Raw genomic sequence first — 6863 nt, forward strand, 5'->3', positions numbered from 1 at the left:
TTCATATTTTTTTCCCATATGTCCCTGAAAGCAATGTATATACTCTTTTGGCAATTGAGCATTGTCACTTTTTTTTGGTCTGCTTGTTTTGTGTTTACTGAGAAGGATATAGGGAAATTGCACACTATTATAATCTATTTCTCCTTGAATTGTAAATTTTTTCTTTGTTTCGATTCCATATTATTAAGTGTATGTACATTTTGAACTTACATCTTAGTTTTTTGGATCTCTTTAGATATTCCTTCTGCCCCATTCTCTATTCTCCTGAGACTCAAACATAATTAGACCTTCATAACTCTTCTTTCTCATAATGACTCTCCCCTCCCTCCTTCCCTTCTGCCTCTCCATTCATCATTCTGTCTCTTTTCTCCTGACTTGCTTAATTCTCTTATTAATTATTGCTAAGCTGCTATTAAACCCATCCATTCAGTACTTAAATTTTACTTATTTGGTTTTTGAATTCTAGAATGTATCCTTTACTTACCTTAAATTGGCTACGTCTCTTTTTATGGTTTACACCTGACCCACTGAAATTCTTAATCTTGACTTATAACATAGTTTTAAATTGTTTGATAAATCCAATGATCTAGAACTCCTGTGGGTCTTGTTTCTATTGTGTGTTTTTTTCTCCCACTGGTTGGTGTTTGTGTGGTCTTATCTCCTAGTGGGGCATGGGTTTTTGTGTGTTCTGTACATTGTATGTAAAAAATTGTATAGGTAAGTTTAGGCCTAAAATCTGATTTTACTTTACAAATTTTCTTTTGTTTCTGCCAGGTACCAGGTAGCAAGAATCATCATCTTAATCCAATTTAAAGGATGGCTATTATACACAGATTCATTTTAGTATATGTACAAAGCTAGCCTGCTGTCTCTGTAAGGGCTGGTTCATTATCCCAGGCTGAAATTCTCCACTATCTCGCTGTTTAGTAGCTAGACAATGCCAATCCTAATTTTGTGCCTCCCAAAGATAGTCACAATCTCCATATTTTGTTTACTTAGAAAATAACTGCATTTTCTCGGAAAATTGTATTTCTAAACCTTAAGAAAAGCCTGGAGGCATTTTGATTAGACTATCATGTGTCTGCTTTTGTGAAAGTGCCTTTAGTAAAAGGTGGAGCTAATGAGACTGAATGAAAACTCAAGATCATATGGCAGCCAGTGTGATTGACTGTGACAACAATGCATTCTCTTGTAACCTCAGCACACTATCTTAATTGTTCAAACGAGCTAGATAGATGAAACATCATATATTCCTCCTTTGGAACAATAAGATTAACATGGATCAGAGCTCAGGCCTATATCTTGAAGGAAAGTTTTAAAAATGGTTTTATGGCCTTATTAATAAGATTGCATTAACAAACATTTTAGAAGATGGACGCTAGTCAAGCTTCTGTTTCCTCCTTTTCACCAAGGAACATAAAATATGAGGTTAATAGACACCTGTCAGTGGGTAAACCTGCCAGTCTATCTTGTTTATATAAAGTTATCTTTTACATTTTGGTCTGTACTGTATTTTGAGTTAATTTTTGTTACTCCTTTTGTTACTCAGTTGATCCAACACCATGTTCATGAAAACACTATTGTTTACCCCATTTAATTGGCACCTCTGGAAAACTGATCAAAAATATTGTTGGTCTATTTCTGGATTCTCTGTTCTGTTCCAGTGATCTATGTGTGTCCTTAAACCAATGCAACACCATCTTGATTACTGTAGCTTTTCAGTAAGTCTTGAACTCAGGTAATGCAAGTTCTACACCTTTGTTCAATGGCCTTCTGACAAGTACCAGGAGGCAACAGGCATGTACTGGATATCTTGGACAAATAAGAATGTGTTATTACCCAACCTGTAACTGACAAAGGACCACTATCGAGAATATGAAAAGAACTCTTAGGAAAACACACAAAAAAAATTTTGATTAGCCCTTGACAGAAGAAGAAATCCAAATGGCAAATAATATATGAAAACGAACCCAGTACCTACCAGGTTAGCTAAAATGTACAAATAAGTATCACAGAGGATGTGCAAAAAGAAAAAAACCTCCATACACTGCTGCTGAGAAATCAAACTGTTAAAACCACTCTGGAAGACTGTTTTAGCGTTATTTAGTGTAGTTCAAGACATGAATACAGCATGCCCCACCAATTTTCCAAAAGTCTATGAAAAATAGACAAATTGATAGCATGTTCATATAATGAAACAGTATACAAGGAAAAAATATTTCTTTATAAGGAAAAACATTGATGACCTTAAAGACAATGAGGTAAAGAACCGGGCAAAAGGACATAGTGTTTCCACTTTTATATAGATCAAAAACAGGCAAAAATGTATTTTGTTTAGGGATATTTACATAGTGTTAAATCTATAAAGCAAAAAAAAGATGCGATTGGCCACAAGGTTAGAATAGTGCTCAGCTTTGGGAAGGAAGGGCAGGGGAAATGGGGGCTTCAGTTAGTTAGGAATGGGTAAGTAGGGAACTAATAGAGTTATACTGATGTTCTGTTTCCTGAGTTGGATTGTAATTACATGTGTCTGCTTTAAAATATGGGTTGAGTATTCCTTATTTGAAATGCTTTGGACCAGAAGTGTTTCCAATTTAGAATTTTTTCAGATTTTATAATACTTGTAGACACTTAGCCAGTGGCACATCCCTAATCTGAAATCCAAAATGCTCCTTTGAGTATCATGTCTGTACTCAAAAAGTTCAGATTTTGGAGCATTTTGGATTTCAGATTTTTGAATTAGGGATGCTCAACCTGTAATCTGTTACAATGTATGTTTTATTTTTGTATTGTGCTTGGGCTATGTTGTACCAAGAAAAAGAAAATGAGATCAAGATGGCAGAGTAGGAAGCTCTAGACCCTCATTCCTCCAGCATTAACAGCAGACTCAAACAGGAAGAAGAATCATGAAGACATTATTTGAAATTGAGTATGAGAAGCAAAAAAAGTGAAAAAGAAATGTGAACAGAGCCTAAGGGATGTAAAGAACACTATCAAGCAGACCAATGTGTGCACAATAGGGAGTTCCAGAAAGAACAGAGATGGAGGCAGTGAGATTAAGGAAATAAAGCATGAAAACATCAAATTTGAGGAAAGACATGAATCTACAAATTCAATAATAAACCCCAAGTAGGATATACTGAAAGAGAACTATACTAGAGACATTATCAAATTGTCAAAAACCAAAGCATACCTTGAAAGCAACAAGAGAAACGTGACATCACATTAACAAGTGATCTTCAATGAGATTATCAGATTTCTCAGCAGAAACTTTGGAGTTCAGGAGGCAGTAATGTGATAAATTTAAAGTGTTGAAAGAATTTTTTTTTTAAACTCAATTCTGTAACTAGCAAAACTTCCCTTCAAAAATGAGTGAGAAATTAAGACATTTGCAGATAAAGAAAAAGCTGAAGGAGAGTTCATTACTAGACCTCCCCTACAAGAAATGCTGAAGGGAGTCCAAGTTGATGTAAAAGACCTCAGACAGTAACTCTCAGACATATAAAAATATAAAAATCTCCAGTAAAAGTAAATATATGGACAGATATAAAAACCAGCATTCTAATTTTAGTTCATTACTCCACTTCTACAGGATTTAAAAAACAAAGGCATAAAAATGACTATAAATCTATGTTAATGGGTACACAGTATATAAATGTAGTCTGTGACATCAGTAACAATGAGGAACAGCTGTAAAGGACTAGAATGTTTGTATGCAACTGAAATTAGTATCACTATGAAATAGGTTGTTTACAGCTTTAGGATGTTATATGTAATTCCTGTGATAATCACAAAGAAAATAGTTATGGAATATAGATAAAGGAATCAAAACCTGTCCATACAAACAAATCAGCATTAATGGAGGAAATTAAAGACATAAGACGTAGAGAAAACAACTGAAGTACAAAAATCAGTCCTCTACTGGTAGTCTCTTTAAATGTAAGTGGATGAAACTCCCCAAGCAAAAGAAACAGATTGGCAGAATAGATTAATAAAACAGCACTATATGCTTTCTACAAGAGACTAACATTAGATGTAAGGAAACATTAAAAGTGAAAGGGTAGGAAAAAATAGTAAAGACCGGAGGTGCTATACTAATATTAGACAAAATAAACTTGAAGTCAGAAACTGTTACAAGAGGCCAGGACATTATATATTGACAAAAGAATCAATTCACCAAGAAGACAGAACCATAATAGACATACATATGCATCAAACATTGGAGCTCTAAAATATATAAAGCAAACACTGACAATTGAAGGGAGAAATAGATCTACAATAATAGAAATACAAAAGACTCCCATACTCCTCTTCTAATAATGCATGAAACAACCAGACAAGATCAATAAGGAGACGGAGAACTTGAAAAACGCCATAGGCCAAATGGACCTAAGATAAATATACAGATCACTCTACCCAACAACAGGACAATGTAAATTTTTCTCAAGTGTGTATGGGACATTCTCCAGGATAGATTATGTTAAGCCAAAAAGCAACTCTGAACAAATTCTAGAAGACTAAAATCATACAAAGTATCTGATCACAATGCAATGAAACTAGGAACAGGAAAAGGAAACTGGGAAATCTACAAATATGACAAAATTAAACACACTCTTAAACAACCAATGAATCAAAGAAGAAGTTACAAAGGAAATTAGAGAAGACCTTGAGACAAATGAAAGTAAAAATATAATTTATGGGATGCCATGAACACAGTGCTAAAAAGGAAATACATAGCTGTAAAAACATTTAAAAGATCTCGAATCAACAACTTAACTCTACAACTTAGGGAACTAGAAAAAGAAACAACATCCAAGACTTACAGAAGGAAGGAAAGAGCAGAAGTAAAGTAGAGGATAGAAAAATAGAGAAAATCAAAACCAAGAGTTAATTTTTTGAAAAGGTCAACAAAATTTACAAATCTTTAGCTAAACTGACTAAGAAATAAAGAAAACTAAGATCAAAGGAAAGTGGGGACATTTCTACCAATTGTACAAAAATTAAAGAGTACTATGAACAATTATATGCATAACAAACTGGATAGCCTAGGTGAAATAGAAAAACGCCTAGAAACACATAACCTACACCAAGATTGAATCATCAAGAAATAGAAAACCTGAACAGACCTATAATTATTAAGGAGATTGGATCAGTAATTAAAACCACCCAACAAAGAAAAGCCAGGACCAGATGCCTTCATTGGTGAATTCTACCAAACATTTAAAGAACAGGTAACACCAATTCTCTTCAAACGCTTCCAAAACATTGAAGAGGAAACATTTCCTAATTCATCCTTTAAGGCCAGCATGCCTTGATACCAAAGCCAGAAGAGACACTGATGGAGCTTTTGGTCTCAGAGGAGACTTTGGACTTTTAAGTTGGTGCCGGAGCAAGCTAAGACTTTTGGGACTGTTGGGATAGAATGATTGTATTTTGTATGTGAGAGTGACATGAGTTTTGGGGGGCAAGGGGCGGAATGATGGAGTTTGGATGTGTTGTCCCCTCCAAAACTCATGTGGAAATTTGATCTCCAATGTGGCAGTGTTGGAAACTGATTGAGTCTTGGGGGTGGATCCCTCATGAATGGATTAATGTTCTGTCTGGGGAGGGATAAATGAGTTCTTGCTCAGTTCCCACAAGAGCTCGTTACTTAAAAAGACCCTGGCACCTTCTCTCTCTCTCTCTTCCGTCCTCTCTCTTGCTTCCTCTCACCATGTGATCTGCTTGTACCCACCAGCTGCCTGCCACTTTCCGCCATGAGAAGCAGCCGCCTGAGGCCCATGCCAGATGCAGCTGTCACAGAATTGTAAGCCAAATAAACCTCTTTCCTTTATAAATTACCCAGTCTTGGGTATTTCTGTCATAGCAACACAAAGCAGACTAATACAGACACTATGGCAAGAAAACTACAGACCAACATCCCTTATGAATATTGATCCAAAAATATCAAAGCAAATTCAACAGCATATTTAAAAGAAGATACACCATGACAAAGTGTGATTTATTCTTGGAGTGCAAATATGGTTCAACATACGAAAATCAATGTAATGCACCACAAATTAACAGAATGAAGGGAAAAACCCACATGATCATCACCACTCATGCAGAAAAAGCACTTGACAAGATTCAACACCATTTCATAATAAAAAGGTTTTTTTAAAAACTAGTAATAGAAGGAAAATACCTCGGCATGATATAAAGTCATATATGAAAAACCCACAGCCAACATTATAATAGTGAAAGATTGAAAGCTTTTCCATTAAGATCAGGGACAAGACAAAGATACCTGCTTTTGCCTCCTCCAATCAACTTGGAAATTCTAGCAACAGCAGTTAGGCAAGAACAAGAAATAGAAGGCATCCAGATTGGAAAGGAAGATTATCTGTTTGCAAATGACATGATCTTATCTAGAAAACCCTAAATTCCACACCAAAAAAAACTGTTGGAATAAAGAAATTCAGAAAGTTGCAGGATACAAAATCAGTGCACAAAAATCAGCTGTCTTTGTATGCCAACAATGAACAATCTGAAAAGGAAATTCAGAAAATTCTACTTATGGTAAAACCAGAGAGTAAAATACTTAGGAATAAACTTAACTAAGGAAGTAAAAGACTTGTACACTGAAAACTATAAAACATTGCTGAAAGGAATTAAAGAAGACATAAATAAATGGAAAGACATCCTGTGTTCATGGAAGACTTAACGTTGTTAAGATGACAATATCACCAAAGCGATCAGATTCAATGCAATCCCTATCAAAATCACAATGAGGTTTTTTTGCAAGAATAGAAAACTCCACCATAAATTTCACATGGTATCCCAAAGGACCCTTAATAGTCAAAACAACCTTGAAAAAGAAGAAA

Source organism: Cynocephalus volans, chromosome 11, assembly GCF_027409185.1.
Source record: "Cynocephalus volans isolate mCynVol1 chromosome 11, mCynVol1.pri, whole genome shotgun sequence".
Taxonomy (NCBI): Eukaryota; Metazoa; Chordata; class Mammalia; order Dermoptera; family Cynocephalidae; genus Cynocephalus; species Cynocephalus volans.